We start from the raw sequence: 25,440 nt of genomic DNA on the forward strand, positions 1-25,440 counted from the left end.
TCATGAACGGCTGGCCAGGCGGGATGGTTGTGCATTTATATGTTTGCAGCATGAAATATTCACATTTTGGCCTGTGGTCTTCTGGTTGTTCATTATATTTTTAGTTGGAATGCCTGTGTTTGATCTTCTCCCTGGTTTTCTCTGGCGCTTTAGATGAATAAAATAACAAATAATTCACTATCCAGAAGCCAACCCACCAAGGGCTGTGATCTCTTCAGATTTTAACAAGGTTGACCCCTCTCTTTGCTGAGGGGATGCCGGGGTTCTTGTCCCAGCATCAAGAAGGGTTCAGGAATCTGGAGAAGGCTATGGGTAGATTAAATAGGAATCCGGGGACTAATAAAGAGTCTGGAGATGAAATATAATTTTGAAAGGCATTGGGAGTCAGAGGAGCTTAGCTAAAGGAGCTACGCTCTAAGATCTTAAGTCTAAGGCCTTAGGTTCTCTCTGTCCCCAGGGCCCCAGGCTTTTTATTAACACAATTTGTCCTGAGGTGAGGCAGAGATATATACTTCAAAGGGTCAGGGTTTGGTACAGAGTCCATTGTTAGAATGGGGGAAATAGCCTATGGCTGTTCAGGTGTTTGGCCAGTAGGAGGCAATAACATGTAGATTTAAGATGCCTTTTAGCTGTCTGGCAGCTGCAATCAGTTTCCTATTCAGGTTTGGGGAAATGCCTTTAGCCATTCCCAGCAGGGACTACATGTGTCACTCAACCTTGTTGAGTCCCCAAGACTCATCAACCTTTTGATGAAACTCTTGAAATTATGACATGCTGGAATTGGTTGCCGGCAAAGGGAGACATCTAGGGGTAAGATTGGGGGATACAGATATCCTATCTAATAAAGAGGGAATATGCTAATTGACCCTCACACAGTTGCAAAATATGGCGGCGCCCACAGCCAATAAGGAGGGAATATGCTAATTGACTGCCCTGCCCTCAAAGATGGCGGCACCCAGTCCCCTCAGCCCCAGGGCTGCCCGAGGCTCAGGTAACCAGGGCCAGCAGAGGCTTGTGCTGCCGGCAGTGGCAGCAGCAGAGGTGTGATGGGGGTGTCACTTTCCCCTGATCGCCGGGTTGCCTCCCGCCCCTGAGAGCTCCCAGACTGAGAGGGGGCAGGGTGGGCTGAGGGACCCCCCTCCAGTGCATGAATTTTCATGCACCGGGCTACTAGAAGCCCATTGCACAAAGATTTGCACAATAGGCCTTCCTTCCCCTGGCTGCTGGCACTGGTTTTCCTTCGGCACCCAGGACCCAGGTCTTTCGTCCAACTGCAGCGGAGAAGCCAAGCCTCTTCAGTCTTCAGTCTTCACTCCAGCCGGAGCCTTCAGTCTTTGCTCCATGCCTGTGTATGCAAATTAACCGCCATCTTTGTTGGGTTAATTTGCATAGTCGCTCTGATGGGCTGGTGGGCGTAGCGGAGTGACACCAATTTGCATGTTTCTCTTTTATTAGTGTAGATTTCCTAAACTCGCTTTTACCAAATGTCTATCCATACATTTACTAGTACAAAAGATTTCTATTAGTTTCATAAAAGTTAAAGATCAAGGATTAATGTATGAATATATCCTATCCCCTGAATGTGTGTAGGATAATATCGAGGTCTGAGTTCTGAAATCCAGAGAAACAAAAGAGAGAGTAGAGACTATGAGAGGCAACTGAGACTATGTAAACGGAAGCCACCTATTCACCGCCTCCGTGAGCCCCTACCGCAGCGGCTCTCAACCTGTGGGCCGCGGCCACTGGAAAACACCTATAGCAGATCAGATGTTTACATGACAATTCGTAACAGCAGCCAAATTACAGTGATGAGGTAGCAACGAAAATAATTTTATGGTTGTGGGTCACCACAACATGAGGAACTGTATTAAAGGGTAGCGGCATCAGGAAGGTTGAGAACCACTGCGGCCTAAAGGGAACCTGGGAACTACAGATCTACCTCCCACACAGGCGACTTCACTGCTTCCCGTCATCATTTTAACCAGCGTCTATCCACACATGTGTTAGTGCAACAGACTACTAAGCAAATATTATTTAAGTGTTCAAACCAATAGTAAGAGGCTTGCAAAGTGCATTGTCACATGCTTTGTCAGCATAAAACCATTCTCCTGTATTATCTGGCTTTTGAAAACTCAATTTCATTGTTAGAAAAATAAATTTTGTTTTCAAAATGTAAACTTCATATGGGTAAGAAATACATAGCGTACTAGATTACATGGATTTGGACGTATTTCTTATTTGCAGGAACCCAAGACTTGGTAATCACCAACTCATTGCATCCATTCATCTCTTGATTGCTATAACCTTTAGACAAAACAAATGAATAACCCTCAGCTAAAATAAAAATCCATGCCTCTAAATACCAGGCTTTTAAAATTAAAACGAGTAAACAGAAAAAAAAAGTCAACAAGAGAATCATAATTCTAACTCAACACCCACACAATGTAAAGAAGCACTTACACCTCTGTGTCTAAGATCTTGAGGTGTTGACAATCAAATGCTGGTTTTCTCTGGAATATCTTTCAGATTCTTCTTATGCAAAATTTATTTTCCAGTGAAAGCACATTGCCTGCTGCTACCAGTCTGAGTCAGCAGGATAAAGAAACCTCTTGTTTTTGAAACATAAGTGAGATCTCGTTCAGGTTTTCTCTTTGGGAAACTGTCCTTCCTCTTGAGCAGGTCTGTGAACTCAGCAAGCCTGCTTTCTGGAATGTCCAGGTACATTCCGTTTCACTGAAGACGCACGCTGTAAAGGCTGCAATATTTTTTAAAGTACTTTTTGTCCTGTCTTGTAGGACTCATCAGTATGACCCAAATCTGTCCAGTGTGGTAGTTGTCTTATGTTTCAAAAAAATAAATAAATAAAATAAATAAAATCCATGCATTTTTTGGGAAATTTCCCAGGCCTCCACCTGACATGCTTCCTCTGACCATTTCTGGTCTTCCCTCTTTCCCATCTTGACTTCCTCTCTTTCTTTCTGTTCATCCCCCTGCCCGCCTCCTCTGCATCCTCCTCCTCTCCAGGCACTGTCACTGCCCGGTTTCTTAGCTGGAATGACCACACTTGGTCACTGAAGTTCCTTTTCCTGTTCCGTGGCCTTATCTGTCTGCTCGCTGGCTGTGAAGCCCTTTGCTGTTCACCGGCTGCAGTCCCAGGTCCCTGGGCAGAGCCCTTTAGAAAGTGGTTCTGATTAAGAGGATTTTTTGACAGTACATGTCCTTTGTCAAGCATCTAAGACACAGTACGCAGTTATCCAATGGCACATAGTTCTCCTGTATGATGCTTCTTACCAGCATTTTTTTTGTTTTGCATAAACCTCCTGTCTTTTTTGTTCCTTTCAGACTTCTTATATGCTTTTATTATATTAATATATAATAAAGTGTTTTAAAAATAACTTGATATTTTTAACCTTTGGTACCTTTTCAAGGACCTATTTCTGGCTCTAGGATTGCTGCATTTTTATCTTTAACTCTTCAAATCTGAAGAGATACCCTGAATACATTTGCAGCTTCTAAATTTATGAACAGACATATTTGATATTCTCTTTAGAACAGATGCTTGACAGGCCCGTCATCAATGAAAAATGGCAAATGGCGCAGAACAAGACATGCACAGGGTGCGTGCGGCTCCTCCTGCCTGTGTCATGTGTGTTCGTGGGAGACCATGGGGCTCCAGGGGGCACAACTCTGTCACTTGTGCCAGAAGTCACTTTATCATAAACCACCTTCAATCTATTTAATGCAAAAAAACCCACAAAACATTCAAAGTAAGAATGCGAGTAGACATACTAATTTGCTTTACATTTATTTTCTTAGCAATATACATGCGTATCTTATTAACTTTATATGAGTATACCTAAATCATAAGAAATTTAGATGTGTATTTGACTCCATATATCTGACTTTTGTGGATGCCATAAAATGCATAGAGTGAAATAAGAAATATAAAAAAGTAAATTACACAGCACGTCTGACAGTTCTACTTTCCTGATTTTACTCATTTCATATCATATTGTTACTATTTATTTTCATATTTTCTAATCACTTTGATAATTTGTAAAAAATATTTGATGAGTTTTGTTATTTGCAGCTCCTCCAATATGAATATTGAAAAAAGTAAAGGAAACCTACCAAACTAAAAAAGAGAATTATAAGTACTGTATGTTTCTAGTGAGGGACAGAACATATAATGAAAAATAAAATTAAAATCACTAAGTTGTGAAAAAAATTACCAAGCAAAACAAGACAAAATGGTATGAGGGCGTTGATTGTAAAAGCATACATTGGACCTGTGATATTGTAACATGATCTCTAAGTATATATTCACATGTAATATATATACATGAACACATAATTCATGTATCCTCAATATCTTCTATAGAAAAACACTGAGATTATGTAGCATAGATTTCAAAATAGATTCTTCCTCAACTGGCGTTATTGACTTGTCTTAACTTAAATTCATTGTACTTCTCAACTATCAATCCTCCAAGGCTAACTTCAGAGCGGATAGCAAAAGGAGTTCACAGTTGCAGATTGGCTTTAAGAAGTGTCTGTGGTTGACTCCTGGGGACGCGACCAGAAGCAAGTGGCCACCACATAGGTGGTGCAGATTTTTGCGAAAGAAAAAGAAAAGAGCCCCTTTATCTCTGCTTTTGAAGGTCTATTTTCTTCTCCTTGTGTTTCATGAAATTAAAAGAAAGTGAGTGAAAATACGTGTATTGCTACTGTTATCTGTGGTCAATAATATAGCTAAATAGATTCCCACAAACTTATTTTACATCTACTTACTTCAGAGTATTGAGCATTTGTTCACTGACATCGTAGCAGTATTTGAAAATACTGAGCACCCTTTATGTATTTTTTTGAGATATTTTACTCTAACTGTAAAACCAGATAGTAAAATCTGGGTCCAATCCACCTCTAACAAGTACTAACAATGGAATCCTTGGCAGATCAGATTTTTTTTTAATTTGGACTTTACTTTCCTAATCTGTAAAATGACTAGAATGACACATTGCTCTGGAGCAGGTACAAGAAGGAGATGAGAGGCTGTGCTCAGTCCATACTAGTTCCCTGAACTAACTCTGCTTACTCCCGGTTCAGTGCAGCCACACAGCCTAAGGGAGGAGACTAGCACGTTGGAAACTAATTAATGAAATAAGGTGAGCACTGCGCTGTGGTTATATAAGTGGATGGGAAAGTGTAGGGAGGACACTGGTCCCCTGCTTTTTTCTTCCCCAGCAGAACTGCATTTAACATAAAGGGGAGTCGTTTTATTGAATAATAAAAGCCTGCCTATGGCTGAGCTGGCTGCCAGCCACCTCTGCAGAGCAATTCTAAACAGCTTGTTTTCCAAGTTCTTCTGAAATAAGTCTCCAACACTGGCCACTGCCTAACTCAAAGGTGCACAACTCATTTCTAAAGTGAAGTGGCTCACATTTGAATACTGCGGTGAGGTAAGTGATGAGAGAAATATACATTAACATCTTATTTTCTCCTTACAATGATTGGAATCCGATGTTTTTTACATGAAAAGAAAAATTTGGAAAATTTAACAAACTAAGGTTTCATGATACAAAAATTAACTCACGACCCAGAGAAGAAAAAGACAAGTGAAGAGATCTTATTAAAAAAAAATAAAAATAAAAAAGAAGCCCAGCGTGTTTTAGAGTGAAAGGCACATTTGAACTGTATTATGCAGCTTAAAAATCCAGTGGTTTCAGGATAGAATTCAATGAGGCTTCAGAAGGCACCGAATCACTTTCTCAGACGGCATTTCTCATCAAGAACGCTCACACTGTATGAATAGTAAGTTGTTGTAGGGCTGGCAACCCACCAAAATAAATATTTAATGATATTTTAATGCTTATTTTAAATCTCTTTTGTGTAAATTGTGGATTAAGACTGTGTTGGGTCAATGGATTCTGACCAGAATGTTTGAGAAACCTATCTGCTGTTACAGCTCTCTATGGCGGCTGCATACTTAATTTTCACAATTGTCCAGGGTAGGTCACCTCTGGGAGACATTTCGTCTTAAATGTCAACCTTGGGAACGTGGAGACAGCAACGTGGGGACCATGGAGCTGTGCAATGTCTACTTCTCAAACACGGAGATGCCGATTAATCCCACACACCCCCGACTCAAGGCAGCACGGGGAGACGGAGAGACGGTCCTGCTGTGGGTATTGCACAGAAATGAAGAGAAATGGATGCGCTCAGGCGCCAGAAAGAGGGTTCTTGAACAGGCAGAGGAAGCATCCAGGGCTTTCGGAGATTGGCTGATGGAATCTGTGTTCAGGCGACAGGCAGCCTCAGCCAGACGCCAGGTGGAGAAGCCCTCACCTCCCACCTGGCTGCGCCCGCTCCCGGCGCGCTTCTCCCCCTGGCGACCGCCAGCTGCTCGCTCCCCTTCCGGTCCGTGGATTCGCACAAAGGACCCACTCGTCCCCTGGCCCCTGGCCCTTGACTTCCTGCCCCAGCCCACAACTTGAGCAGGAGTCAGGCAGGAGCCCCAGCCATGGAGCCTTCCAGAAGAGCCTGGAGGCCGGCGCGCGCGCGCAGACCGAACAATGCCTGGTCCAGGCAGGGATGCATTCACGCCCCACCCCTGGCGATGGAGCCCGCGGAGAGGGACGCGGGACAGGGCCCTGCAGGAGAGGCTGCTGCGTCTCTCCCCCTGCACACGTTCCCCTCTGCGACGCGCAACGCGGTGCCCTGCACGCGGATGTGTTGATGGCGACCCAGACGGAGGGTGGCTGTGCCCGAGGCAACGCCTCCAGTGTCGCCGGAGCCCGGTTCCCGGAGCTGCGCGAGGAAGCGCAGATCTAGGGGAGGGAGCGGCCGGGGCGGCCTGGGAGGCAGGGACCTGGGGAGCAGGGGGAGGTGGACAGAAACTTCGGGAGAGCCGGCTGGCCGGGCGCGCTCCGCCGGTCACTACCTGGAGACGGAGCGGTGGCACCCAGAGGCAGCGGCAGCGGCGCAAGTTCTCGGGAGCAGCAAGTTGTTCCCGCCTCTCAGGCGTGTCCACGGCCCCGCGGCCCGCACACGCGCTCCGCATCCAGGCGGCGGCGCCAGCGGGGGCGGCAGTGACGGCGCAGAGGCGGCTGCGCTCCGGGCGGCCCGCGCGGCTCCGCTCCCGGCGCTTCCCCCCCCGCCCCCCTCCCCCCGGCGGCGTGTGCGCGCGCGTGTGCTCGGCCCCGGGGCCCCTGCTCGCCTGCGCGCAGCGCCCAGCCCGCCTCCGGCCCCGCGCGGCTCCGTGGCGCCCGGCAGCCCGGCCCTCCCGCCTGCGAGGCAGCCTGTCACGTGTCAGTATCCGAGGTCGAGATCCAGAGAAAAACGCGCTTCATTCCTCCCACCGCCATACTGTATTTTATACCAAATCTCATTTTTATTCCAACATTTTACTCCCGCTCGGTGAGTACCTTCTCAGTGGCATTCTTGTCCTATTCTTTTTTTTGTCCTTTTTTTTGTTTTTTGTTTTTTTCTTCTTTTTTTTTTCCACTTCTTTGCTTATTGTTTGTATCTGGGAACGCTGGAGGAGATGGTTTCGAGCCTTTTCCTGAACCAAGTTTTTCTAGCAGGCGATGGGGCCGTGGACGCGGCGAGGTCCCGAGTCCGCGGCGACCGTGCTGCGGAGCGACTCCGGCGAGATGTGCAACTGGTTTTATGGAAAAAGCGATGTGAAGTGTGGTGCCTGTTTTTTCCTTTGTAAAAATATTTTAAAAGCATGTTTCTACCTCTTTTTTTTTCGCCTACTCTTTTTCTGATAAGATTTTTGGATAGGTGGGATTTTACGCAGTGTTTACAAGTTTGTGGTTTTGCAATACGGGTACAAACCACTGAGCAGAGGCGTGCCTTTTCCATTTTCTTGGTGCCCTTTTTGGAGCCGGTGAGAACAAATTCGTTTTCCCCCGTTTTTGATAGCCATTGATAACGTGAAACTTTTCTTGCAGCTGGTTACTGGGATTATTTTTAAGCAAAATACTTTTTTCCCTCCTTTAAATTAACCATGACTTTTGCACATTTGACTTTTTTAAAATCCGAGATAATTTTATGATAGATATCCTGATATCTATATCTATATTACCCCTTCTTCCTGCCCCGCCGCTCCCCTTATATCAATTTTCAAATGATGGCAGTGGAAGGTTTTTCTGGAAAAAAAAAAATGAAGTGCGGTTTGGTTTCCTTGTCAACGGAGGATGAAGTGAACGGCTGAACAGCTCGCAGCGAGCAGGTACTTGGTCCCTTTGGAGGCGTTTCCCGGGTTTGCAATGGCAGCGCTGGTCCTGGCGAGGACGTGTGTGTGTGTGTGTGTGTGTGTGTGTGTGTGTGTGTGTGTGTCTGCGCGCGCCCGCGGTGGGGACAGCCCTGCCAGGCGCCGGGGAGAGTCCCCTGCCTGCGATCCCTCCTGGATGTGCGCAAAACACAGTCCCTGCTCGGCTGCGCCCAGGTCTTCTCGGCGGCTGGCGGCTTCGGCGCCTTGGGCGGCGGCGGGCGGCGGCCGGGACTCAGCACGCCGGGCCCTGTAAGTTCTCGCAGGGCGAGGGCCCTGGGCGCTGCGCAGGCCGGCGGGCGACCCCTGGAAGTACCGGGAAGTGGGGAGGGAGCATCCAGGCAGCATCCTCCCGAGGGGCTGGCAGCTGGCCACAGGGCCAGGCGCTGGGGACCTTTCCAGCCCCCAGAGGATGGCACCAGGCACCAGCCCAGGGGCGCGCGCCCAACTCCGGCTCCTCCTCTTTGCCAGGAGTAAACAAGGCGGGAGGTCTTTCCCAGCCTGGTTGCAGGTTCGGTTCCGAAGGGTGTTGCTGTCTCCGAGCGGCGGTGCTTCCTTTCTCTGGTGTGCGCTTGGGTGCTAAGGACTTGCTGGTGTCTTCCAGGGAATGGGGACACAGTTACTTTCCATGATGCGCAATCGGGTATCATGTTGAGGATGAAACAGTTGGTATTAATGAGACCACTCCCCTAAGGTACAGAATTCTCCATTACTCGAGGTGTAAAGAAACATTGTTGACTCTTTATAGCCACCTGACAGTGGTGCCAAAGGCTTTCCCTTGAGAACCGGGAAGGACAGGTAGGGGTTGGTGATGGTGTTGCTTGTGTTGGTAGCAATGCGCAGTGTTGAGTGTATTCTGTGGAGTTTGTGGTAGTTTATGACTGTTCTGTTATACGTTTCCAGTGTAAGACTTTTGGGAGATGAACCGGTTGGTAATAAAAAGCCTTTTCGGTACTAAACTCAGTGACAGAATCTGCTGGAAAGCTTGCTTTCCAAATAACTCTGCCGTGTGTACTTTAAATCTTAAAATCTGGAGGGTGGCTGGTATTTAAATGACTTGCTTTTGCAGCCTTTATTTTCTTTTTCTAACAAGAAAAGCTCAGCTTAAATTTATCATGTGCATGTAATTTGTATTCTTTTAAAATGAAAAGAAAGAAAATGAAATATGTTTTATCTCTCAGACTTAGTTTTCTTCTATGTTATCTATAGACTTAAAAACTAATTCCAACACATGGAAGGGCCCATAACAAAGGGGTTAATAACACATGATCGCCTTTTCAGGCCAATATTTCTCTAAGTCTTTAACCTGAGTTTGTGGAATGAAAGGTTTTATGCCTGTATTTCTTTACTCCTGGTGCTAATAGAGTTAGGAGTGCAAATGACCGTTTCTCTGGAGAAGATTGAAGTTTATTGAAATATTCAGAGTGCTGTATATTTCTTTATTCACCATGCACTGCCTCATCAGAGGTCTGTAGAAGTCACGGTGCGAGCTGTGTCTGTGCTCCACGCAGCTGTCTCTTAGGAAAGCCCTGTTGCATTGGTAGCAGGGAGAGGGTTCATGTCCCGACTGTAGACGGCCACACTCGACACTGAGGAGGGGAGAACGAAGCTGTGACTGGGATCCTAGGTGAAGCAAGCTTCCAGCGGTGATTTATGTGCATATGTGCTGTGCCTGAGCACATGATGAAAATGTAGTCTTTCATCTGGTTCAAACAACTCACAGAAGCATTTTAAAAGCCACTTGTAACTTTCTGGTTTTCTAAATCATTTTTCCCATAATCATGTGTGTAAGTAGAGATGCTCATTCATTTCAAAATGCGAGATAATGCATGTGTACAGTATTTTTTCACAGGTTGCATGCCCTGTAGATCCTTTAGTTCTTTGAACAGAGAGACCGAGTGGGAAGGAAACAACTTGGGTAGTCAAACCAAAAGCTTCACTGAGGCGGGTGCTGCCCTGTGTGTGTGTGTGTGTGTGGCGGGGGGGGGGGGGGGTCTCACAGCTGGGGCAGAGCTGAGTTGTACTGTATGATGCATCCCAATGAGATGAAAACCATCGGGGGAGGGAGATGTTCATAGGACTTTACCGTGGGAACACACATGTGCCTGTGCTTTGACACCTGTAAGTAAAAATCATACTGAGAACCTCTGGCCATCGTAGGTTTCCATTGGACACTCATAATGCATTATACAATATGCTTATGTTACACTGCTCTCTGTCACATTCAGATTTTTGAGATTTCCTCCTCCGTGGATCATATTGGTCATTCTACAGCTGTTGATACTGGCCACCTATTCTGTGAGTTCTTTGGTTTAAAATCTCTGAGTGCAGCCCCCTGTCGTTAGCACCGCCTACTGGCTTGTCAAGGGAAACAGCCCTGTTCTTTCATTCAGCAAGCAACCCACCCATCGATTCTGGACAACTTAATCCTGTGTATAATTCCCAGCTGCTCACAGAAAGAGAGAAAATATATTTTGCAGGGAGAGAGGGCTTGGGAGGTGAAGGTGGGAGGCGAGGGAAAGGAAATGTAAATTAAATTGGCTGTTGGACCATTAACTGACCTCAAGTATTGTATTACCTGAATTTTGATAAAGAAATAATCAGAAACTTAAAGCAATTGTTAAATGTCCTGGAAGTATAAAAATGTTCCAGGAACTCTCATGGCATGCCACAATTTGCACTTTAAAAAAAATCCTGGATTACTGAATTAATTTCACAGTATCTGCCTCAGTCTTGACATTGCAGAGAAAGGAGACGTTTATCGGAGTCCTGTCTAGAATGCCTGGTCTGTCCAATGATTTTTAAATGAAGAAATGTTCATCATTAATAGTAAACATTTAGTTATCTCTTATATGTATCCTTACATGGTTATAAGCAAGCAAGCAGCACACTGATTTTTATCTTGGTAGGCATGAAGCTCAACTGCTTTTATATATAAGGGGGGAAAGTTTGAAACACACATTTATAAAGACACTCATATTTACAAATGACAAATTTCATCTTTTGAAAAGATGGTTGGCTTATTTTCTCTAATTTTTATGAAAGGTGAGTGGTTAAAAGAATTCTAATTTATGTAAACAAATGGTACCTTTAAAATATAAAAAGAATGGAATTGAAAGATAATACACATACATTTGATATACCAAAAATATATATATTGTCCTAGTTGAAAAAATTATACACTATGAGGGTAACTTTTCTTAAGTAAAATAGCCATTTTTTGAGGCAGCTAGCTGAAGTGAGGGGAAAAGACCCGCGTCTGTTACAGTCAGAGAGCCTTCTGCCAGGGCCAGTGTGGTCTCCTTGCTCACTGCTTACTGGCAGCGTAAGCAACTAATTAAACTTGTGCACCCAAACAAACAAAACTCGACGTGGAGAGCAGAAGAGAACTTGATATTTAGGATTGTTTGCATGATCAACAGAAAATTGAAGAAAATATTTCAATTACATTTTAATTTATTCTCCTCTCTGACTTTAAACACTTTTATTTTAAAGTAGTGATTAGCTGTGACTTAAAAACAAAACCAAACCACAGTTATATCTCCACTTTTATCACATTGCCATTGAGTAAATCATATTTTGTGCATAAAAAAACTGAGTTATTAATGGATTTTATTTTTAAACTACTTTGGCAGGCTCTGGAAAGTAATAAAAAACTAATTTTAAAAAATCTTCACTGATCCTAATATTATTGTTACTATTTCCTTATTGTTTATTATTATCATTTGCTACTTACACTGACTTGCACAAATCTTTTTAAAATCCCATTCTTTATAATTCAGTGTGATTTAAAAAAATGTAATACATTTCTCTTCCGTAATTGACAATGGCAACATTACCATTCACATTAATGACAAAGGAGCCAGTTACCTTCCCTACACCATGATTTTGAGAACAGTAACTGTTATATAAAATTTAAGTAATAGTTAATTTCTGAATGGAACAAAACTAGCTACACATTTAGCAAGTCAAGTATGATGTCAATATTGTATTCTTCACCATTCTCCTTTTTATTATTAAATTTTCCTGCAGAATACATATATCTAACCCAACTATTACCAATTTTAGTAGTGTTGCTTATTCACATAGCTTTTTATTTTGAAGGACATCTCGGGGAGTTTATTTTTTGTTGTTGCTCATTTGTTTTGTTAGACTTCTGTTAAATAACAAATGTACATATGGAAAACAGATTTTGTGTTTTTCCAATGCTGCCCTAAATTTAAAGCTTCTGTTTCTCTGTTTTTACATTCTCTCGCTCTTTTTCTGGGGCTGAATCCTGGAAAGGGTAGAGGCGTTGATGCAGTGTTTTCTAAGCTCTCCTGGCCGCAGAGAGGGCAGAGGGGGAACCGGAGTTGCTGGTTAGGATAAACGTGCTCTAGCCTGTCTGCCCTTGGAGACCGCAGTGGGGCCAAGGCTTTCAGACGGACTCCTTGGGCATGTGTAAGTGTAACAGGAGGCAAAAGCACAGTAGGAGCACGGGACCCTGTCCTGTTCTCTGACAGGTGCCTTGGGCGTCACTAAGCACTCGCGTTCTAAAGAAGCACTAGAGCTTTATTTGCATAAATCCATTTCATGCCCGGCCTGCATGGCTCGGTGGTTGAGTGTCCACCTCTGAACCAGGAAGTCATGGTTCCCTACTGGTCAGGGCACATGCCTGGAGTGTGAGCTCGATCCCCAGTAGGGGGCGTGCAGGAGGCAACAGGTCAAGGATTCACTCTCATCATTGATGATTCTATCTCTCCCTCTCCCTTTCTCTCTGAAATCAATAAAAATATAGTTTTAAAAATCCACTTCATAAAATTACACTTAACTCATTAATTAACACCCTCTTTTCTTAGAATTACACAGTGGAATATTAGGTCTAAACTTGAACAGTGGACATTAATTGCATTCATACACAATCCATGTGTTTGGGGAAAACATTTGTACACACTGGTAGCCACCTGCTTGATGATCATAGTAGCAACAGATTCGGGCCATTTGGAGGTGTGAGCGGGGCGGGGCGGGGGGAGGGAAAGGCATTTCCTATGAAGTCTGGGGAGAGGAAAGCAAAGGACCAAGGTCGCCTGCTGTGCCACGTGGACGCACTTCCGTTTACACTTCCTGTGCGTCGGTGCCATCATCACTATTTATATTTCCGAGGAGACGGAGGCTGGGAGAGCGGTGTCATGTACTCGCAGTTGCACAGGAGGTCGAGGGACGAGTCACGGGGCTGTCTGACCTGACCTCGTGTTTGTTTTGTTTCTCTTAAAATAAAACAACTGCTCTTCATTTACTCTTCATCCATTATTTAAAATGGCTGGATCTTGGCAGGTTTTCACATCTTCTCGGGAGGGGCCATGGGTGCGCCGCGGCCGGGGAGACAGATGGGTCCCTGCCCGCAGAGGCTGTGCAGAGGCCGGGAAGCACTCCACAAATATTTACTCGCCACGCACGCACAGAATGTAATCTCCGCTCTGGAAGTGTTTGCTGTTGATGTGGAAAATTAGTCTTTCGCACAAGGAAAGCGAACAGCCAATTCCTGCTATCGCGGCCGCTCTATAAATAGAGGTGTTTCTGTCTCCCCACATCTCACCGGCCTCACCTCCACCTCAGATTTCTCCGGGACACGTGCTTGGCTGTGCTGTTTTCCCAGCTCACTTTATCTGTTCCTTAATCAAACGAAACACACGTAACTACATGATATTATTTTAGCATGCTGTTTCCAATGGCCACTTGAGATGCGTGGAAACATATTTTATTATTGAATTGTTTCCCGGGAACTTGAGAAAGGGACTATTTTTCAATAAAGATTGGGCAGCGTAAGCCACAGTGGAGGCGAGGTGCGTGAGGGTTGGGAGAAGACAGTGAGTTTCCAAGTCCACAGATCAGCGGGTGTGGAGGCCACGGCGGAGCACTGAGATTTGGAATCGGAATCTCCTGAAATCAGTGGCATAAAACAAAGAATATCGAGAAAACAAGAATATCTAGAGGAGAGCCTTTTGGTTGGGGCGGGAGAAGGGGTCAGTTTTGACATGTCACTCATTTGAATTCTGACATTGCCTCCTGGCTAAAACCACTGGTATACCATTGACATCCAGGCCTTGAGCTGACAACACGCAGGCAGACTCTGGAAGGCAGTACAGAATCATCTGCATTGCACTTAGGAGGGAGGAGCTCAGCCAAAGGCAAAATTTTGGAAAACAGCATTTTTCTGAGTGGAGGTAGAAGAAGCCAGTTAAAGACAGAAAACGAGAATCAGGAGGCTAGCCACTGAATTAGTTTTCAAGAGCGAGTTCCAGAATGTTGGCATGATGGGTAGTTGTGAAGGGGTGGGCACCTCTTAGAGAGGAAGGAAAAGGAATCGGTTCATTCGTTAAGTAAATATGTCCTCTGCTCAGCCCTGTGCTGGAGAAGCAAGCAGGTTGGGTGGAAACACCTCCCATCAGGAGCCGCCTCAGGCCCTCGCCCTGGGCTCTCTCAGATAAGGGAGAGCTCAGAGGTGGAGGTGAAATGGTTTGGGGCCAGGGCCTTGGGGGATGTAGAAGATTCTATGGGAAGATTCCCATAAGGAGGAAGTTGACAACATTAACAAACCTTTGTGGTCACATTAGCACCATCTGGAGCAGCACTGGGAGCACGACTCAGCTGTCTGTAATCTGAAGGGGACAGCAAACAAGGATGTTTACTTATTAGGACATTAGCAAGGCTGCAGATGTCAGACTGGAGGGAGTATGTGTCGAAAAGCCAGGGCAGGGACCAGGGCTGGGAAGGCCACACAGCCTGAAGTTCATGAGGGAGGTGCAGGAAGGGGTGGTTTGGGTCAGGGTAGAATATTCTGTTTCTGGATTTTGAAAGTGGAGCAGAGTCTAATGAACAAATTCTAGACTTTGGGAAGCTCCTGGAGCTGCCGACTGCTGAGAAGTCCATGTTGTGAGGAAGCTGAGAGTTAAAGGGCAGTTTAGAGAAAGAGTTTTAAAAACCTGTCATAGGATGAGAGGGGGAAGGTAGAAAGGAAAAGTTAAAAACATAGACTGGAAGTTTCAATGACATTCCTGGAGGTTTAGAACCAACTGCCCTAAGGAAGCTCCCGGCAGGTGTGTAGTAGCTGCTGTTGCTGCTGGTCCCCTCCTTAGGGCTGGCCCTGCCCTTTCCCATGGGCAGAGCACCCCTCTGACTCCGGCTGACTGCTAAGCAAACGCTGGTCATATTGGGCCCCATCTTTGTAACACCCGGGAAGCATCTGTTGTTCTACCAGGCACCAATATCTGGGAGGAAATGAAGGATGAGACAGGGGCATGCCAACTGTGTTGTGCTGTGGGATGGCTGGACGGAGACCTGGACCCCAGCCTGCGTCACCACGCCCGAATGACACCCCACGCCTTGGTTAGAGATGGAGAAGCAGAGCTGCTCAGCCTTGCGCATCACGGGGCAGGTCTAAGGAGACAGTGTTTCCTTTCCTGCTGCCAGAGGGCCCGGCCCGTTCCTGTCCTCCTCAGATTCTCCGGTCTTTTTGCGCTGGGCATAGTTGTAAACTTTTGAGAATTTCTTTGTTCATCCATATGTTGGGAAACTGCGTTTTAGGAGATTTAAAAAGATGGTAACGGAGACAAGACACTGGACCTCTCTCGGGAACTGAGTCTACTTGGGGGAGGAAAGGTGCGTGTGAGAAATGGCGGAGCATGGAGCTTTGCCAGCTAAGGAGAGGGGGTCGCTTGTGATTACGTAGAGCATGAAGGCACTTGAAAACTCGTGACTGCAATGCCTCTCCTCTCCAGTGACGTGCAAAGGTCCCGAGGTTGGGAGATTTGACAGTATTCTCCTAACATTGTGTCCAAAGTCCAGAATACATGAGAGCAGATGGGGGCTGTGTGTGGCCGGAAAAGCGAAAGGGCCAAGGAAGAGGACAGACAACAAGATGTAGAGGTGGCTTCCGTAAGAAATCGGAGATGAACAGGAATGACAGGTTTTTGAAGAAAAAAGAGGTTTTCAGTAAAGAGGAATGAGTAATAGGAGTACGTGACTTTGTGTCACATTCATTTTATGGCGTAATATCGAGTCCATGGTTTGAGAGAATAAATTTTGTCTCAGAATATATTGAGATTACACAAAATTACAAATAAAAATATTGTATTAGAAACTCTTAAAGACTGTAAAAACATAGAGCATGAGTTCAGGGTCTCTACGCTTTTAGATTTTTTATGTGGACAACAATGTACACTATTCCCCCCTTATCCCTGAGCCATATGTTCCAAGACCCCCAGGGGATGCCTGAAACCGTGGCCAGTACCTAAATACCATGCTCTTTCCTATGCATACATACCTAAGACACAGTTTAATTTATAAGTTAGGCACAGTGAGAGAGTAACAATAACCAATAATAAAATAGAACCGTCATAGCAATATACTACCATTAACATTATGTGAATGGCTCTGGGCCACTATTAATAAAGTAAGGGTGAATTGGACACAAGCTCTGCAATGCCATGGCAGGTGATCTGATGACTAGGACCCTGCTGGTGACTATGGGCAGTGACCAGACAGGTGACTGGTCTGAGCATATGCAGCGTGGAGACAAGAGAGCGACAGGGCAGGCCACCGTATGCTTCTTTAAATCCTGTAGAAGACATTTAATAGTAAAATGAAGCAGGTGACATCCATTTTCATAATGTTTCATGTAACCCAGTATCATAAATGATCATTTCAACATGTAGTCGATTTAAATTAGTCTTTAAATATTCTACATTTTTTTGTACTCAGCCTTGGAAATCCAGTTTGTATATTACGTGGACAGCAGAACTAGCCTGGTTTCGAGAACTGGGTCGTCACGTGTGCTGGTGGCAGAGGGTTCAGAAGTCTCAGCATGTGTCATGTTTTAAATTCTTTTTGGCATCTCATTCCTTACTAGAAATTAGCCAAGATACATTTCTAAAATGCCCTCTGATTGTTGCAGTTTTAGCTTTCACTTTTTATTAAGAATTTAAACTGACATCCAATGAAGTTCATTTTTTGCTAAAATGTGATCCCAAAATCCGGTCGATTGGCTCAGCAGTGTTAAAATTTATCCAATAAGTATTTCTTGAAAATGCGCCTTTACCACTCTGTGTGTCCTGAGAGCTTTCTGTGTGTGTGTGTCGGGGGGAGGGGATGCAGGTTCAGTCCACAGCAGCCTTTCTTTGATGTTGGGCATCTTCTCTGGCTGACAGGATGCGCGTTGACACTTCAGAATGTCTTCCAGGTGGTGGGCGCCCTCAGATAATCTCAGTAGACAGGGACTGACTGTGGCCACTGCGGCTCCTGCCAGCCTGTGTCTCCGGGAGAAATGAACAGGATGAGGGAGACCACAGGGCTGGAAGCCTTTGCTTGAAGCCCTGTCCTTTTCAGGAGGTGAGCACTGATCTGTTTGTGTTTAAATTGGGGAACTTATAACCTAAAGTTTTTATATCTGCACACCCCCTCCAGCACATATGCAAGATATTAAAGGAGATGCCATCGCCGCTGTGACCTGGAGGGTTGACACTTCAATATTCCTTGATGTCCAGCGAAGTGTTGGACAAGTAACCTAAATTCAATACACCTTTGGGGGGCAGGGTGGATACCAGAAATAGCATTGCTTTTCTAAAACACTAAGTTGGCAATTCAAAGAACAAAGGAAAAACCTATGACTTCAAGGTATTGTTTGTGTGTATGTGTGTGTGTGTGTGTGTATCTGTCTTAAATAGTGTGGTCTGAGAGGAGGAAGAAATAGCAAATGATACATTCTAAATAATTTGGCAATCCCATGATGCATAGGGCATGTCTGTTAGGGCTGCCAAAACACAATGCTGCTGCCGGGGCAGCAGACTTTTCCTTTCTTATGGTTTTGGAGGCCAGAAGTCCAAGGTCGAGGTGTCATGTGCAGAGGCCTCTGTCCTTGGCTCGCGGCGGCTGCTTCCTGCTGAGGTCTCATGTGGCCTTTCCTCTGCGTGCACGTCCTTGGTGTCACCATCTCCCCTTGAATCAGGGCCAACACATATGACCTCATTTACCCTAAGTACCTCTCCACGGGCCCATCTCCAAACCTAGGCACATGCTGAACTGTTGGAGTCAGGACTTGAACATGCGAATCGGGGGGAACACAGTTCAGGCTGTAAAGGGTGTGGACTAGGCTGAGCCCCTTGGGAAATACTCCGTGAACGGTGAATGCGTCACAGTGCCGGCTGTTAAGGAGTTAGCAGTGCTGGGTGGGGCAGGGTGAAACATGTGTGGCTTGAGTGTGTGGGTGGCCTGGATGTGACTCTGGCCTTGCTCGCGTACCTAAAATCAGGTGAGCTCCTTGGAGTAGCTGGGAGTGTGCTCTTGACTCAGTCGCTCAATAGCTACTCACTTTAAGAGGGCACTTTTCGTATTAGAAAAAGTAATTATTTCATCAGGACTACATACGTGAGACACTGGAGATACCGTTCAGTGGGCACGCGTGATTAAGGGTTGAATTAATGGCGTAAACGTTCAATTAGAGAACAGTAAGAATGGAGCGTTTCAAGTGAGGCCGTCAGGGTGTCGGTGGGTGCTCTGGGGCAAGGCCAGGGATGAGGAGGAGCTTGGAAGGACCTCCGAGGGGTGTTGACATGGGCTGGTGGAGATGAATATGGAGGAACCGGGAGGAAGGCCAGGTGGGCAGTGATAGCATTTATGTTCTAGCAGCTGTGCCCGACGTCAGGGGGTCCAAGCGAGCAAACCCACACACATTGTATGGTTCTGGGAAAGCTGATCAAGAACAAGTTCCAATTCATGGTTTAAAAAGTTTATCGTACATTAAATTTGTTAGCCTGTTATGGGGATGGAAGATTTTAGCCACAGAATCCTGTTAGCTCCTAGTGAATCTAGATCAAGATTGTATTGGCTGCATGAAGCTCCCACTCCTTTGAGACTTTTGCAATGTTCTGTTTTGATTTCAGATTGGAGACTCTGGCTGTGCCCTGTGCACACACGCATAATAATAATAAATGGAAGTTTTAGAAATATTGCAATTATATCACCTCCTCCCCCAAAAGCTGTGCATACAAGATATTATTAGGAGACTGTTTGTCAGGAGGTGTCTTTTGTTTGTTTGTTTTTTAATCTTTATTGTTGAAAGTATTACATATGTCCCATTTTTCCCCCACTGACCTCATCCAGCCCACCCCTACCCTCTGCCCCCCCCCCCCTGCCCCAGGCCTTCACCACCCCACTGTCTGTGTCCGTGGGTCATGCATATATGCATGCAAGGTCTTTTTGATTGATAACCGCTCACCCACCCTCCCTCCCCTGCCTTCCCTCTGAGATTTGCCACTTTGTCCCATGCTTCCAGTCTCTGGATCCTTTTGACATTCCCTGATGCCCCACAATTAGCGTGCAGATTTCAGAGCTCACTGACCCCTGACAGCAGCACAGAACTGGGCACGGGGGGAGTCTCCTTCCATTGGCACTCGTGGCCCAGGCTCCATCTGTGCAGCCTCTGCTTTCTGTAAGGGAGTGGACGAAGCGCGTCCCTCCAACCGGACGGCTCTGGTCTCCAGTCCTGGCTTGCGTGCCGACCTCCGGAAGCTGCCTTTTGTCATCGGGAAAATGGGGACCTGACTGTAACTCCTTTGACAACATCGCCCCTCCCTCCATGCAGTGTTTTCAACCAATGACGGCGTCTGTCTCTTCACTCAGTGTCCCTCCATCTGAGGTAGAGTCACCTGGGATGTTATCAGGCATCTCAGTGCCCTGGCCACACTGTGACCACAGTCTAAGACTCAGATCCCCGGGGGTTTAAGGTGGCCCTTGGAATTCTGTATATTACACTTTGCCCTTTAAAGCCGCTATTGGGATGGACACCAATCCTGTAATCCCATCAGGTAGCTCAAGACATTACAGAGTAGATCAAGCATTTGGTGTGGTGCTCCAGCACCTTGCCACCCCAACTCTGTGTGTGTCTGCGTGTATATGCCAGTGTGGGTTCCAATATAATGACCGTTTCAAGATCGGCAGCTACCCTTGTGTGTACAATATGATGCTTCTATGTATTTCTTATTTGGTTTTGGTTGACAACTTACATGCTATTACTCAGAATTAATCAGCTCATTTTTTCATATGGCCAACCCCCCACACAGGTATTATTATTATTATTTTTTTTAATCCTCACCAGAGGAGGATATTTCTTCCATTGATTTCTAGAGAGAGCGGAAGGGAGGGGAGAGATAGAGAGAAAGAGAGAGAGAGAGAGAGAGAGAGAGAGAGAGAGAGAGAGAGAGACATTGACATGAGAGACACATCAATTGGCTACTTCCCACACCTGTCCTCACTGGGGCTGGGGAACCTGCAACCAAGGTATGTGCCCTTGACTGGAATCAAACCCTGGATCCTTCAGTCCTTGGGTGGACACTGTAACCACTGAGCACACCAGCTAGGGCAAAGCCATTACTAAGGAGGAGGGGTGTCCGCATCAGTAGAATGAGTGTGTCTCTGGGGCCAACCACTTGGGATTGACAACACACCCCTCAGGATAGATATTTCCATTTAAAAAATCAGCCTCACTTCCTTGTATTCAGTCTAGTTTTATAGACTCAGAATTATACAAGCATTTATATAAGCATAAATATACATATATGATGTGCATAGATACATACATGGATGTGTACATATGTATATATATATACATATATGCAATGTATAGTTATATAAACAATTAAGAAGACAAATTGATGCACATATACATTTTCAGTCACTCACATTATCTTCCCAGCATCTCCACACTGACAGTGGAGCCTTTAAGTCTTGATGTGGCATTTTGGCGCATCACCCATGTGACTTAGCACTTTGCAGACTTGTCAGAATGGGTGTTTTTCGGCAGCATCCTGACATCCTGCAAGGCTTCCTTGGTGCAGGGACCAAGTGGCTGCTTGTCTTTTCCATCAGTGGCTCAACCACAGGAACTGGGTGTCATTAACCTCCAAAAGCTACAAAAAGGCTACCGTGATGTAAACAAAACTCCTGCAGTCACAAGGGCCCCAGGGGAAGTGAGTGGAGCTCACCCGCCTTTTTTGTTTTGGTCGTTGGCAGAATCCAAGCCGTAAGTTCATGGCCACTAAGAGTGTACTTCATCTGCTTCATCACTTCATCGTCTGCTGACCGTTTCTATTACATTTTATTCTCACACACTTAAAACGAGTATTATGCTGAGTGAAATAAGCCAGTCAGAGAAAGACAAGCATCACATGATCTCACTCATTTGTGGAATCGAATGAACAAATCAGACAAACAAACAGATCCAGAGACATGGATGCATGGAACAGACTAACAGATCTCAGAAGGAAGTGGGGGAGAGATTAACCAGAGAACTTATATGCATAACCCATGGACACAGGCAGTAGTGCAGTAGGCCTGGGCCGGAGGGAGGGAGGGGTGTTGGGAAGGAGGGGGTCAATTGGGGGAGAGAAGGGGACACCTGAAATACTTTTAAAAAGGAGACTGTACTGATCCTGCTGGAAAGAGAGACACGCGCACCTGGTCATTCGGGCGAGGTCCCGCCCATCACAGCAGGCAGTCTCGTGCCCCTGCACTAGGACATGTCACTCCACGTCACTGATGTAGCTGTAGGGAGGAACCTGCCCTTGTGTGTGCTGCTCCAAAGTTGCTTTTTGCCTCGCTGCGTCTCCCCTGTCCACGGTCACCAAGGAGCATCCATGCGATTCCCAGCACCTGCTGTGCGCCAGGCCTTCCGTAGTCACTGAGTGGGTGCACAGGGTCCCTGAAAGATTGACACTTATTATCCCCATTTTACAGATGGTGGACCTGCTGCCCGTCACTCAGCAGGTGGCAGCGCAGATCTGCACCTGTGCCTGTCTGAGTGGCTGCCTGGCCTCTCACTCCCACAACACACTGTCCATCCTCACCACCTGGGCTCCTGAAGATCCCCAGAGAGTTCCCGGAGCCCCTGAGTCAGTTCTCTAACAACTCGCCTTGATTTGAAATTCACAGCAACTGGCTTCCCAGCCACAGCTTGGACCGGGGCCTAAATGGTCTATTGAGTGCATAACTGACGGTAGGACGGCCGTCTTCTCCATCAAGCTCCTGAATAGTGATGTAATTAGACCAGTGCCAACTTCCTCCAGCGATGTTTTCATCGTCTGGTGATTAGATTACAATGTCAATGATTAGCAGGCATCGTTTCCCCACTCTAAGCAATAAGAAACTCTCTTCTGAGTTTGGATATGGCTGTGGGGTTAATCCAGTAACTGCCTGCACCTTGATCCAGAATTATGTACTCATGGGCGGTGGTGAATCCATGAAATTCAGGAACAGGCTTTGTGGGCAGACACCAAGACTGCGATGATTTGATACCGCGTGTGTGAGTGTTAGCACTAGTCAGAAGCCTGTGGACGTATATTTAGAATTCTTGGAGCTGAAGAACCATCTCAAGCAAAAAAAAAAAAAAAAAGAAAAAAAAACAACAACTATGGGGACAGTATAATCAAATAAAATATTACCAAACGTATTTAGGACTGGTCCTTTGCCAGCTGCCTTCTAAACCCACAGTGCACCCCGTCTCGGTGAGGCAACTGAGCTTCAGGGAAGGGAAGCCCAGCTCACAGCGGCAAGGCAGGGCTGCAGCTCAGGCGCTTGCTTTCCAGATTCCATGTTTTATTAAAGAACAACAGAACCAGCTTTCTGGAGCTATCATGGACGTATGACAATGCATGCGTTTATTGTGTAAGCCTGCTCTCTGGATCGAGGCTTGTGTTAGGAAATGATTGGCTCAATCAGCTCACTCACACCCCCGGAGCTCTGAGCTCTCAGCACCGCGGAGTCCGTCTCGGGAAACCTCCTGTAGCTGTAAATGTGGTTCTAAGTAGGAACTGCAGATTTAATTTACACGAGGATTTCCAGTGCGGAGGTGAATCGCTCTGCTTGTTGTAAATTTGAATACAAATGATATTTTCCACGAATTGGTGTTTCCTGACGAATACAGTAGAGTTAACCTCTTGCACATTGTGTGCTTACAGGAGAGATGCGGCCCTGGCCTCCTCTGCCGGCTTCTGGTTCTGTCTGTTGCACAGACTCCCGAGCCTTTCCGGGGCAGGAGGTGATGTGCTCCTCCCAGCCCTCCGTGCTGTGGAAGCAGGCGTCGTTTTCCAGATCTGCTTCTCGGGAGATTAATCACAGGGCCATGCAGTGAGCAGCACAGTCAGGAGCGGTGGCTCTGAGCTGAGAATGGGAACACGCATTGGGTCTCCAGATGGGCAATGCGATTGCATCACATCAGTGGTGATGACGCAGTTCAAGGCTTCAGAGAACAAGGTTTCTGGTTTCCATAGCGATGTGCGGAGCTGCAGGTGGGTAGGTGGCAGAAGGAGGTGCAGGAGATGTGAGACTGCACACACAGGCATGTTCCCTTTCAAAACAAGACATTTTAGTTTCCAGAAATAGGCCCGATGAAGGCACAGATGTGTGCTTGGAAAAGATTTGTCATCTCTCAAACAGGCTTTTCTTCCACCATCTTTTCATATTTTGAAACAATTTTTGGCCATTTGTATCATGATGAAGTTCACAAGAGATTCCGTATGTAAGAGAAGTGTCATTGCAGGAGTAACTAAGGAATGACATTGAGTTCTCCATTTATTTCAGTTTACCAAACAAAGTAGATTTCTTTTAACCTCTAGAAATTACTCTTTACAGCATACCTCAGGAATTACCTTTGTTCCCTGTCCTTATTTTCTGGTTTGTTCTCAGAATCCTATACAATAAAAGGCTAGAATGCAAATCGACCGAACAGCAGAATAGCCGGTCGCTATGATGCGTACTGATCACCAGGGGGCAGATGCTGAACACAGTAACTGCCCCCTTGTGGTCATTGCACCAGGAGCCAGGCTTACGGCTGGGAGCCTCTCACGCCTCCACAGCAGCGCTAAGGATGTCCAACTGACGTCTTGGGCCTGGGAGTGGGCCTAAGCCACCAATCAGACATCCTCCAAGGGCTCCCAGACTGCAAGAGGGTGCAGGCTGGGCTGAGGGGATGACCCCCCCCCCGCCCCCCCCCCCCCCCGCCTCCCCTGAGTGCATAGATTTTGTGCACTGGGCCTCCAGTATGTAGAGATATAATTGGTAACTGCCTTATTGTTTTAAAAATAAATTTCTGCATGTAATAACAAGTTATTTTATGTTTAACTTGATTGTTATTTTGAAAATATGCATCATATTTTTATTTAAAGGATCTCTGTTTTTCTTAAATTTATTTTATTTGGAAGAACTAGGTTACATTTTTCTTTAAAAGGAAATTATGATTGTGTGTGTGTGTTTTATAAAAGTAATCACTTAAAAGCAGTGACACAAAATACATATTAAAATCAACTTTCATAAATTCATATTTGTCACTTTCAGGATAAACCCCTGGCATGAATTTTATGTTTCCCATTCATTACTCTTTAAGAAGTATAGTAATTACATATTTGTATTTGGATTCTATCCTCAGGATTGTATGAGAATGTTCAAAATTGACACACAGCCACTATGGAGAGTTATGTATGGAATAATTAGCAAAGTATGTGTCATAAATGCCCTCAATATATCATGTTAGCTTAAGACTAATTTCCTTATAAATATAAATATGGACTTTTCACTGATATCATTGAAAATTCAATGAAAAATATGTTCAACAGTTTTAATTTTAAAAATTGTGTTATTGTTAGCTTCCCCATTTTTATTTTGAAATTATTAACACTACTTCTATTTGCTTTGTCTTTGAGTAATTTAATTTGCTATGGCTGTGATCCATCATTGTTACCAGTATGTCACAATACTTTAGGCGAATTATTTACAGAATATGCTAAATTCAGTCATGTTACAGTTATTACCCTTGGGTGGAAAAGATAAGGCATGATAATCACACAGCAGGTATATCAACTTTGAATAATGAAAATTGATAAGTTGCATATGAGAAATTTGTATCATTTCATATACATGAAATAGGCAGTAGAACTGTGGGTATGTTTTTATAGTCAAATTTTCCTTCTAGTAGTTGGATACATTTATACAGAGTGAGAAATGTGTCTGTGCTTTATCACTTTTATACAAACTAAGTATTGGCAATACTATGATCACAAATGCAATCACACACTTAACAAAAATCCCACCAAAACTATTTAACTGAAGCTTTCCAAAATAGGCAATAATAATTTATTTTG

General features: G+C 45.3%; 1 protein-coding gene across 5 annotated transcripts in view; it reads left to right on the forward strand.

The window, feature by feature from the left end:
* Positions 1–7,220: 7,220 nt before the first annotated feature.
* Positions 7,221–25,440, forward strand: part of RALYL (RALY RNA binding protein like) — a 570,979-nt gene continuing 552,759 nt past the window's right edge. Inside the window, exon 1 of one of the 5 annotated variants that reach the window (XM_081111044.1) lies at positions 7,221–7,416. The gene's annotated coding sequence lies outside the window, so the exon portion shown is untranslated. Of the gene's footprint in view, positions 7,417–7,842; positions 8,237–8,301; positions 8,528–8,793; positions 9,074–25,440 lie in introns of those variants that run through there. The other 4 variants (XM_081111043.1, XM_081111042.1, XM_081111045.1 and 1 more) reach the window with 4 other exon arrangements.

This window comes from Myotis nattereri (genome assembly GCF_964212035.1).
Source record: "Myotis nattereri genome assembly, chromosome: 17".
Classification (NCBI taxonomy): Eukaryota; Metazoa; Chordata; class Mammalia; order Chiroptera; family Vespertilionidae; genus Myotis; species Myotis nattereri.